A 12,485-nucleotide genomic window follows, 5' to 3' on the forward strand; every position below is an offset into this window, starting at 1 on the left:
GGAACACCCTTTACTTCTATGTGTGGGCTTTACAAATATTTAACCAACGAAAAGTATTAAAAAGTGCTCCTGACTAAACTTAACTCAATTGGATCCTCAAAACTGTCATTCAAACCATCTAACCACCTAACTTTAGAGATTGGGATGTTAGTGATGACAATATAAGGACACATTCAAGTATCTGACAATGTATAAAGTCACCATAGCAACTTTGATGAGTTGTTCTAAAAATATGTTTATTTTTTTCCAATTCATGAAAAGTCCTGTGGTTTCTGCCTGACTGCAGAGATATGCATTGTGTCAATGAAAATGTGAATCAATCAGTCAAAAAAATTTATAAATAGTATTTAAGTGGTTCAGTTAGACACAAACATTGGCAAAAGGATAGTTATGTTTATTCATGATAGGTATACCAACAGTGCTAACAGATAGAGGATAGGGACAACGCATGAAAAGGCAAGTCAATGACAAAATAACTGATAAATAATAATTCTTAATGCATATCATTTTGCTTTTCACGTGTAATAGGTTTGTCCTTAAAGTACAGTCTATCTGCAGCAATCGAAAGGTTATGAAACTCTCCAGTTAACTTAAAACCACTGCATTACAGACAGAACCAGCTGAACAAAGAGAAACAGGGCAGGGAGGAGGGAGAGGTGGACGCCATTTGCATTGCTGACAGGCTCGGGAGTGACAGCCATAGGAGTCGGCCGGGTGACGACCACGCGAGGCATCCTGGTGGTAGGTCCCGGTTTGGCGGTGGGGAAACTTTGCGTGAGTGCGGTTAGGAAGGGCTTGAAGCGAGAGGTTTGCTGGAGGATCATGAAGGGAGGTCCGCCGGGGAGAATGAACCCTCCGGGAGGAGGGGAAATATCCTTGGGGACAGGGGGACGAAACCCTCCAGCAGGACCGAAATCCCCTGTTGGCACCGGAGTGTTAATGCTGGCCACATATTTCATGTTCAGGATTGCAACCTGCACCCAAGAACCATCAAGTTTACACATCACCGGGCCACCACCTTTGGCCTGTAGAGGAACAAGGAAAATCACATCATGAACGAGGGAGGAGAATAATTGATCTGGACTGGAAATGAAACAAAATGGTCAGGTGTGTCTAGTAGGGACACTTAACTACGGCGGTGCCTAATCATACTATAAGAGTCAGTTCCTCCTTCTATCCACCTGTTCCCGCGAGAATTTGCTGTAGAGTGTGGGACACATCCGGAGAATAGCAGACCTACAAGCTCACGTCGCGTCGCAGATGCAACCGTTGTGAGCTTGTAGATCACTCTCGGCTGCGACGCCGGAACTTACGGTAGTCACAACACTAGCTTTCCTAAAATAACAAGACAAAACGCTGTTTCCAATGTGGGTAAATGTAGCGGAACAGGAAACAGGTATGCAACCTTCTGGAAACTACATGTAGCCCCCACAGTTAGTATTGCCTTAAACCAGCAACAACAGTCCTGCTAATTGTGCTCAGCCCTATTTGCACGACTGGTTGTGCGTTGGTCTGGCGAGTGGGAGTCCGGGGTTCAATCCCCGCTTCCGTGCATCACTACATACACATCACAGATCCTATTAGTCTTTAGACTCGCATAACCTGCTGGCCAAGAATATAATCATGATAGAGCCATTTCCCTTATACCCACTGCTGTCTGCTCAGCATCCTTCAGCGTTGTGACTAAATGTCCATTACTGTAAATGAAATACAGTACAGGTTGCAGCTAGAAAAAAACTACCGTTTTGGGGGACATTATTCATCTAGGAAAATCACAGTTTACCATGTTGGCAGATGGTATTGTAGTGACCTCACTCACAAAGCCCCGACTGTAACTCGCTGCATTGCCCATTACGTTTCCGGACTGGTGAGCTGGGGTTGTGGGTCGATCCCAGCCAAGGGCACTAAATGCTACAGCAGAGTTCTTCAATGTTTTTCAGGCCAAGGACACCTTAGGTGAGAGATAGATGGAGTAGGGACCCCACTACTGTTTAAAATTGTGTCGCAGATTAAACTTTGACATAGATTCCATAGATCATTTCATAGAGTTTTTGACAGCACTATCATCAGTGTTGTGAACATGTGTTTATCTTTTCTATTAATATGTTGGATTCATGTTAATGTGTACTTTCAGACAGCCTTTTAAACCATCAATACCCTCAACTTGACCGTTGGCTCTGTACTTGCTCTGCACTTTTTTCCCCTCTACACCAACTCTAGCAGATCTACAAGCTCATAACGCCTCATGCTGCTATTTTCGGCTGTTCCCCATCACACACGGTTTGGTGGACCCTCTGTAGTCACTCTCGGAGGACCCCCCCCTCCCAGGGGTCACGGACCCCCTGTTATAGACGTCTACAGTAGAGTGGATTGTTTACCCCAATGACATCCAGACCAGTCAAGCAGATGTCGTCAGGCGCAATGTCTCCACAAGTGTCGACATTAAAAGGCATGAACTCTTTCAGAGGCGATGGATCTGAAAAGTAAACAGTAAGAGTCATGAACATTGAATGAGGATTGCTGTTTCATTGGATTGCTCATGCAAAAGTACACAGCCTACTGCATTAGTCTGAGTGTGGGCCTACCACAGAATGTTTTGGAACGTCCTTTTTTCGTCCAACAATATAGAACCATTCAGGATGACTGTTATACCTAATTAACGCTCCATCGTACGAATCTGTCGCATGCCGGAATAGCTGATCCGCAAGCTCGCGATGTGTCTCGGAGGTGGCACGCAGTGGGCTTATGGAACAGATGTTTGGGGCATGCGACATCTTCAAAAGGCCAAGTAGGCCAGTGGTCCTGGGACCACCCGTGGTCCTTGAGGAGGGGTTCCAGGTGGTCCCCAGCTAAATGATGGAAAGTTGGTAACTAAATGGACCCGTATAGATCTTTAACTCTTGAGAGAGTAAAATGAAACCATATGGACCATTACGGTCCATTTGGACCGTATAAGCTAATTCTCATTAAGTAAGCTCAATATCATTAAGTGACTGAAATGCAGGATAAATAATGTACCCTGATATGGAAATGGTTGAAAAGCACTGATGTAGGCCTTATGAAACAAGCTTTACTCACCGCCTCCGGTCACGACTCCGGGCCAAGCAGCTGCAAAGCACCGTAGCCCCACGGGCAAAAATCTGCCTACCAGATCCAGGCAGACTGGTTGGATGAAGTCATTGAGCGTGGGTGGGATCACTTTGAGAAGTGCCGCATTGGTTCCAGGCAAGCTACTCATCCTAATGGCCGTCACATTCATGGTCACTTCATTTGGGTTGTCGCCATTTTGCACCAATCGGCCGACGGTCGCGGTCAATTCCTTGACATCGATTGGAGTTGGGAAGCTATAAGGGGGGAAATGCAGAACATAGGGTACCATTAGGGGTAGATCTACAAGCTCGTATATCTGCTATTTTTTAATAGTTAAAGCATAAAATAATGGTTAAAGTGGTTAAAATGCTTTCCAGGTCTAAATGGGTTAAACACTTAAAAGCCCAGCTTTATACTTTGTTGTACGTTGGTGCCTGTTGCGAAAATTGTGAGCTGCCATTTCCATTATGTTTTAAATGGTTAGAAAATGTGTGAACAAGCTTGAAAGGGAATAAAACACACAAGAAGCATGCAACATTTGCCATGTCTATATGTTTACAACAATACCCCTCAAAGCAGTCTGCATCAGTCAGAACAAACTCTTGCGCCACATAAGAAGCACCACACAGAAACTGTCCATTTCTTTGCAAGCTGACCATCCAGGGCCACGAGCCAGCATTTGGAACATCTCTTGGAGTACCAAATCGTGGGTTGAAGGCTGGATTGGGGGTACCACAGATTCCTGAGAAAGAGAAAAGAGCTGCGATGTCAGCAATGTCAGACAATGAGAACATGATGAAGTAAGAACGAGAGGGGCAAATAAGGTATGCCAGGATAAAACAATTGTTGGAACGACATTTGTTAAAAGGTTTACCGTTGCCCCACATTGAGCTGTTCTGACATCAGATACAACTGATACCATTGCCTAACAACTATGATTTCTCTCTCTCTCTCTCTCTCTCTCTCTCTCTCTCTCTCTCACTGATCAAGCTCTCCCTCTCTTCTGCCACATAAGAAGCACCACATAGAAACTGTCCATCTCTTTCCAAGCTCACCATTCAGGGCCATGCACCCATTGATTGTCATTCGTTGTAAAAATGTATATCACAAGCGATTTGCACATTGGCCATGTCCAGTCCATCTTAGGCCCGCTAGATAGACAGACACATTCATACACAAATCTCACTTCTTTTAAAGTAATTTTGATGGGCGTTTTTAAGCTTTTAGTCGAGAGAGACAGGAAATACAGAGAGAAAGTAGTTTGAATGACATTAAGCAAATGGTCTGGCCGGCTGGGATTAAAACCAGGGACTTGCTGATCAGGGCAATGAGCCCATATGGTATGTGTTCCCAAACATTACAGGTTACCCCAAACATGACATTTAATACTAGAATATTTTCTTAGGTTTGAGTATGGAGGAGGGGGTTGGTGGTGGTTAGGGTTAGGGTTAGGGTTAAAAGGGGTTGTGATTGTTCTTGTGGTGGTTAGAAGAAGAGGTGTGGTGATAGGAAGAGGTGTGATCATTTCGACATACAGTGTTGTAGCATCTTTCTGACGGCACATCTTTTCAACGCGGGTGAATGTTAACCTGGTGAAATGCTAACCTGCCGACGCTGGTGAATGCTAACCTGGTGGATGTTTACCACTATGCCTAAACCTAACCCAAACCCTAACCTCAGTAAAACTATGCCTAAACCTAACCCTAAAACCTAACCCTAACCCTAACCCTTAGTCGAATTGATGTGCCATCGAAAAAGCGAGATTTCCCTGCACAGACACACACACATGCAGAAACAAACACACACGGGCGAAAACATGATCTCCATCCCTGGCCTTTGGCCTGGCAGAGATCAACATTGTGCAAGAGACACGGTAGCTGATCAACATATCGTATACAGTAACACACACATAAAACATTTTCAAAGTGACTTACCGCCCTGTTGAGCTTGAGAAGCTGAAAATAAAGTGGAAGGAAAAAGATGTATTAATAACCTTCAGATGAATATTGTGTTATTCCATTATGTAATACTTTTGAATACAGTGCACTGCCTCCAGGTATTGTATTGATTGTTTGAGGGATTTGTATGAACAGAATCCTAGAGGACTTGTATCAAAATCAAAAAGCCAGGTGTCATCAGCTATCTATCCCACAGCATTGCATCAGTGATGTGGTGCACAGTTGTATTTAGCCTCGCAACAGCCAGACTCTCCCAGAAAGGAAGCACATTGGTGATGACGTAGCTCGGGATGGCTTGCGAGGCTACAGTTGTATAGCAAAGTACAGTATAAATAAGATGTACAAGCTTGCAGTGCGACATGAAGTGACACGCTGTGAGCTTGTAGATCTGCTATTTCTGAATAGCCAACATATAAATGGATAAAGTGGTTAAAATAATTGTGATGCTGGGGGCACGGTGATGCAGTCGGTAGCGCTGTCGCCTCACAGCTAGAAGGTCCTGGGTTCAATTCCCGTGAAACGGCCTTTCTGCGTGGAGTTTGCATGTTCTCCCCGTGTCCCCTAGGGTAGGTAGGTACCCTCACAAAAACATGCAGTAATCCTGGTCTCTATAATGCTCCCCCTGGCCAGCCGGGGCGGCTGATGGAGGGGAAAGGAACTGGTTGGAATAAGGTGTTCCTTCAACATACTACGTCCAACCGGGGAAGCTCCTCCCTGTCAGGTGATAAGAAGCGGCCTGCTCACTCCTCATGCACTAAAGGAAGCAAGAGCTCTGTTCGGGGCTCTGCCCAGGTTGGCAGAGGGAGAGCAGCGCCCAGGATTACAGCGTAGGCAATTGGCACTGGGTGAAAAATGGGTTACATAATTGTGGGATAAAAAAAAAGTACATAAGGGGAAGTACAATCTGTAATGATTCTCCAGGCTTTTCCCCTAGTGATTTGAGATAAGGCTGGGATTAGACAACAAGGTTAGTAAAAAGATTATTTTGAGAACACCTTCAACATTGAAGTCATTGAAAGTTTGAAAGCTTGATTGATTCATACTCTGAAGTAATGCCATACCATACACAGAATGATGCACTGTACTATATGCAGGTGGTCCTGTTCTATCAACTCACTTTTCACCATCATCTAGCTCAGGTCAGTTTGGAGGTTTTTCTCATTCTGCCATCATCGTAGAACAAAGCAGGTGGTACAGCAGCTAACTCATCAAACAACATATTCTCTATGGACACATCTCTTTGGTTTGAAACAGCTAGAAGTCACTGAGCATTTAGTTTTTTCTCTGGTTGCCAGATACTCTTTGGGTCTCCTTTGGGTTTGGGTGCTGCTCTAAGAAAGATTTGGTGTTGAGCAACTTGTAGGAAATAGCACAAACCTTTTGACACCTTTTTCATATGCAATGTGTGCAAATGTTTGAATATACAATACACATACACCTGCTTCTCATTTTCTGTCTAACAAAGCGTTCAATCAATCAAAGAAACAGTGACAAATTACAGTGCTAACCAGAACCAGTGTATGCCACCCACCTCGTCAAGAGACACGTCCACTCCACATCAAGTACTGTGTGATGACACTGAGGCCATTAAGGCTTATAGGCTCAGACTCTGCACTACTGTAATCAACATAGGCCGTACTGTACAAGGTTTTTGGCCGATTAATACAATCTGCAAACATCAACCCTATATAAACACATTTTGGAGTATGTTTTTAATGCAACAATTTCAAAAACCAGGCGTTAAAGTTATGAAAACCATGCCATGGTTGTGCTTTGTTCTAGCTCAGGTATGGGGTATCTACATTTTAGGAGCCTATAATGTAATATCTTTCTGAATTAAGATGTTGAGTGCATCAGAATATAGATGCTGGGGTTAACCCATGAAAACCAAAAAACTATCTGTGTCATTTTTAAAGTGAACCTTTTTGAACTAAAATCTTTGCTTTTGGGGGGTCCCTGGAACAACATATTTTAAGATGGGCCAAATACATGTAATTTTTTCGGTGGTCCTTGACATGAAAATGTTTGAGCAATATATTTTTCAGAAAACTGTTTTTTAGAATTGGCCTCAGCTCTTAAAGGGGTATACCACTCATTTCCAACATTAAACCATGTCATACCTTAACGTTGTGTGGAAATACACCGGTAAAAGTTGTCCCCCCCCCCTTCTGTGTTGCCTAGAGCTGGCATTGATTGTTGGGGTCATGTGATCAGTGACATTTGGAAGGTGTACTCTTTGGCTCCGCCCTCTAGGCGGAATCATTCTAGTGATTAGTGAATGAGGCAATCAATTCCAGTTCTAGGCAACAGAAGGGGGAGGGACCTTTTTCTTATTTCAACACAACAGCTCTAAGGCTAGGGCTCCACCAAAAAGACGGCGTCATGCCGGCGTCGGACGGCGTAAAAAAATAACCACCCTTCATTGATTAAAACGGGAGCGTTCCCAGCGTTGACGCGACGCCCAACGTGCCCGTTGAGCCGGGGGGTAAGGTTGTGTGCAATACCACTCAATGTTGAAAATGAGTGGTATTCCCCTTTAATGGGTTGAGTGGTTAAACCCTTGGACAGGCCTTTACTGATCCAGAGGGAAAATTAGTTGTCATATACAGTAGAAGTATGCATTCATGTGATGTCAGAGTGACGTGCGAGTGTGCTGGGGAATTACTTTTTCCCTTCAACTTTAGGTCTGGTTTCTGGAATCTTGTGGGAAACTGCTTAAATGATTTAGACGGTACCACTTTGCTTTCAATGTTTAGACAATTGTTTAGACTAGTTGCAACATGCATAGGCTAATGTATGCACTAGCTGATTTGTTTATGTACTTTTTTCACAAAGGGGAATACTTGTTTATTCATATTGTTATGAAGCCTGCATGATGAACTCAGTTATGCTATTGTGGTTGGAATGAGAGTGAGTGTTGTGGAATATGTATGTGTTTCTGCATAAAATAAATAAACATTATATATGCCAAATTAAAATGTTTAAAGCTCACATTTATAAAACGATTAATAATACAAAATGTAATAGATGTTATCGTGTATTCTCGGGCTCTCCCAGAGTTAGGAAGTGTCCTTGAGCAAGACTCTTGAGCAAGACTCCGTCGATGTGCAGGTTGGTGCCTTGCATGGTTTCCTCCACCATCGTCCATCGGTGAATGAATGTGTGTGAATGGGTTAATGTAATGCACAATCTATGTAAAGCTCTTTGGAGAAAATAAGGCGCTATATAAATGCACCATTTACCATTTACTTCAAGCAAATGCTTTAAAATGTTCCTGATAACCACGAGGAGTGAATTATTGTTCCCAGATTGTTTTGAAACAAATATCACAGCCACATGCCTCCTGCATCGAATCACCTAACGTCATCATCTAACTTTCTGCATTAATTCATGAATATTCATAGTGGCTGATATCCACAGTAAATATTGACTTGTCCTAATGCTCAATTTACAGTTTTGGAATTAACCACTTTCACCATGGTGTCCCTTTTGTGGGCATGATATAGGCTGGCTGAAATTTCCCCCCAAAATCCCCATTATTTCAAAACAATTGACAATAACTTCCAAAACCTTTCTAAAATGTAAAAAAGAAAAAATACAAGCTCACAACGCATCATATGTGTTCTAAGCATGGTTAAAGATGATTTCATTTACTTGTATCAGTATTCAGTGACCACAGTGGCAAAAACGTTGTACTTTTGTGGGAGAAAATATGCTAGTCAAACAAACAGTAGCGCTGCTTTAAAGTTATAATTCTAACGTTTCTTTTGAATATAGTCTGAAATTAACACAAATCGGAGTTAGGCAGAGTTCTTACCTTTTACCAGCAGGAGGAATATCAAAGACACGTGATGCATACGGTAGAGTCCCATGGTAAACCAATGTGTGGCAGGTTCCTCAAACAGATCCTGAGTTCATTCTCTGTGGCAAATTGAATGATCTAAACGTTGAAAGCAGTAAGTGGTACTGTATAAAAGAAAGGGGGGTAGGGGGAGGTACGGGGTTGGCCAAAAACCTCTCTTTGATTGTACAGTATGGCCTTTGTCAGTTAGGGTGTATGTATGTATAACACAAGAAAAAATGCAACAACGTCAGTGTCGTCCCACTTGATGATGACAATCGTGTGTCTCTTGGCGAGTTGGGTGGCATTTAGCGCTAGATCTTGTTAACGTTGGTCAAACACCAAATCTTTCCATTCATAGAGCAGTGCCCCAAATTCAAAGGACACAGAGTACCAAAGAGCACCTGGCAAGCAACCAGAGAAAAGAAAACATTGAGTGACTTAGCAGTTTCAGACTAAAGAGATGTGTCAATGGAGAATACGTTATTTCATGAGTTACCTGCTGTACCACATGCTTACTTCTCTATGATAATGGTAGTATGAGAAAAACCTCCAAAGCTGACCTAGGCAAAATGGTTAGTCAACTGAGTTAGAGGCCCCCAAGCATATAGAATAGGGACAGGCCTAGGTTCCTCAATATCATTTAGCTGGGGACCCCCTGGAACTCCCCAAGGACTGGCGGTCCTCTTTGAGGACCAATGAACAAACTGACAGCACGAGAGGCGCAATGATGTGCCCGCAGCCCGCGCGTAAAAGTAAAAAAAAAAAAAGGAATGCAATGGAATGTCTCTGACTTTGAGTATTACATTATATGAATAATGTGGCATAGTAGCATCAACCACCATGATGATAGCCCAATATATTATCTTTTATAAATATAAAAAATATATATTATATATCCCCATGTGTTGTCGTGGGGAAAGGCTTTCGTGAGGTGATAGAATAGGCCTACACTGCATGCCTTGTCGCCAAATGACTGCGCAGAAGAAAAAACTGAAAAAAAAGAACGCTATAGGCTATAACGTTTTTGAACAAGTGATTACAACATTTTAGGGAGGAAGTAGGCTAAAGTAAAAAGTAAGTAGGCTAATAATAATAATAAAAGTGTAGGCTATTCTATTGTGAGGTGACAGAATAGCCTACACTCTGCGCAGCATAAAAAAAAGGGAGGAGGTCAGGAGGATCTGGCTTCATATAATCTGAAGCAATCCCGTGTGCTCATTCAGACGACAATAATTGTAAAGGATTCCTACCCGATGACCCGAGAATATCAAGCTTTTTTGATATTCTCGGGAGAGCTTCCGACGAGTCCCGAGGCCATAAAAATCCCATTAACATAATCCGATCGTGTCGGGGTACCGTACAAACCCAAGACCGAGTCCGGGGCCGACCGAACGATTTTCCCGGGGGATCATCCCGACAATCGGCCCCGGGGAATCGGCCCCGGGCTCGGCCCAGTGTGCACGGGCCTTTACCTGATAGAACAGGACCATGAGCACACATCATAGATTGTACAGCATTTCTTCAGTCTGAATGACACAGACTTTCAAACCTTCAATGACTTCAATGTGGAAGCGTTCTAAAAATAATAATAATTCACTCCTATCCGGAGAGGAAAAAATCTATTGTGTTTCCATGTTTTTTTTTTTTTTTTTTTAAGATATGTTTTTGGGCTTTTATGCCTTTATTTGACAGGATAGTAGACTGACAGGAAATGGGGAGAGAGATGGGGAATGACATGTGGCAAAGGTCGTCCGGATCGGGAATCAAACCGGCGACGCCAGCAGGCATCATAGCCTAGTATATGGTACGCGCCTTGACCACCAGGCCAGCGGGCGCCCCGTGTTTCCATGGTTTTTGACTGATAATATGACCAACCGGGAGGCTCTCTCCATTCCGACATGTCGCCACTCCGAAATGGACTTCTTATTGTCGGAGTGGCGACACTCCCCATGGGCCTAAGGTTTAGGGTAGGGGTAGAGATAGGGTTAGTGTCGGAATGGAGACATGTCGGAAAGGAGACATGTCGGAGTGGAGAGATGCACCCTGACCAACCCACCCAACTCCAACAAGCAACTGAGAGGCAATGACAGGGAGATACCGGAACAAAGCATGAAATGACCAAATAACAGGAGATACTTGACAAGTAGTGATAACAGGGCTGCACTTTCTTCCACTTTCTGAGTCCATAGGAACTCACTGCGGAACAGATGATCATCCTGGCCACGGTTTTGAAGATGGGGAAGAAACCAAAACCATTGGACAGCGTGGAAAGCCTAGCTGATGTAATGGGTGATCAAGAAGAGGCAGACCCCAGGATATAGTGCCACATGCCACAGCCTTATATCTCATCTCATGAGGAGAAAAGTCTGGAGAACTACAGCCGAAAGTGTCTAGGGTTATAGGTATTCCCCCGGAAGCTTTCTTTTTCAACCAATCCCCATATGGTTTTGGGGATGTAAAAAGATCTGCACGGCATCAACGTAACTTCCTTGGGCATGTACGTCCATGTACTTTCGCTGAGACACTTTCAGTAGCAGCATGCCATCCACCAATCAATCAATCAATCAACCTTTATTTGTCACATACAATTTAAAAACAAGTTCTAAAAAGCAGTGAAATGTATTCAGGTTAGCTCAGAGATAGTAATCAATAAAAAGACAATAGGACTAGACTAGGAAGATAAGATAATAAAAATAATCAACCACTAAAAAGTTACTTCATTTCCAGTCCACATAAGAAAACCATTTAGGTGTCCATATAGCTAATGTATAACTAACGTCATGTCCATTGTCCATGTATGGGTGTGCGTGTGCGCACATGCATGCGTGCGCCTGTGCGACTGCCCCTCCTCCCGCGCATTCCTAAGCGCGTGAAGGGTAGCCCAGTCTCTGACGTCTGTCCATGTCCATGTCGTCATTCAGGAGCCGAATGACGTAAGGATAACCGCGCCAAGAGACACACAAGGGTCACCATCAAGTGTGATGACACTGACGTACTTGTGCTGCTCTTGTATTATACAAGTTGCAGCATTGCGCCATAACACACAAAGGTCACATTGTACAAGCAGAGAGAGATTTGTGCCAATCAATACAATCTGCAAAAACCAGTGTCAGTGCCTTCCAGCTTGCCATGCACTAGCTGGGGGATGGCTGTGTGATACAATGAATTAAGCAATTGGAAATTGCAAGCGTGGTTGCCAACGTGACTATATTCTGCAGCAAGCTAACTGTCATGTGAAGTTCGACCAATACTCGAGCTAGCACCACTCCCATTGATTCCCTATTGATTCCCCTATTGATTCCCACTCCCATTGATTCCATATTGACCACCACTCCCCCATTGAACTCAATGGATTTGTCATTCACAAATAATAAAGTTTATCTAGAATAAGTTTTATCTAGAATAAATAAAGTTTCCCCAGGACCTGTCGGGTCCATCAACATCATAAGTGATGGCTATACGTGATGTCAAGCTTGCACCACTCCTCCATTGAACTCAAAGGACTTTTGGGGTTTGGGGTTAAACCATCACGACACTTCATCAATAGTGTTGCCCAGTCTTGATGAAGGTCCAGTGAGAGCGAAACGTCTGTC

The sequence above is a fragment of the Nannobrachium achirus genome (assembly GCF_963921795.1).
Source record: "Nannobrachium achirus genome assembly, chromosome: 4".
NCBI lineage: Eukaryota > Metazoa > Chordata > Actinopteri > Myctophiformes > Myctophidae > Nannobrachium > Nannobrachium achirus.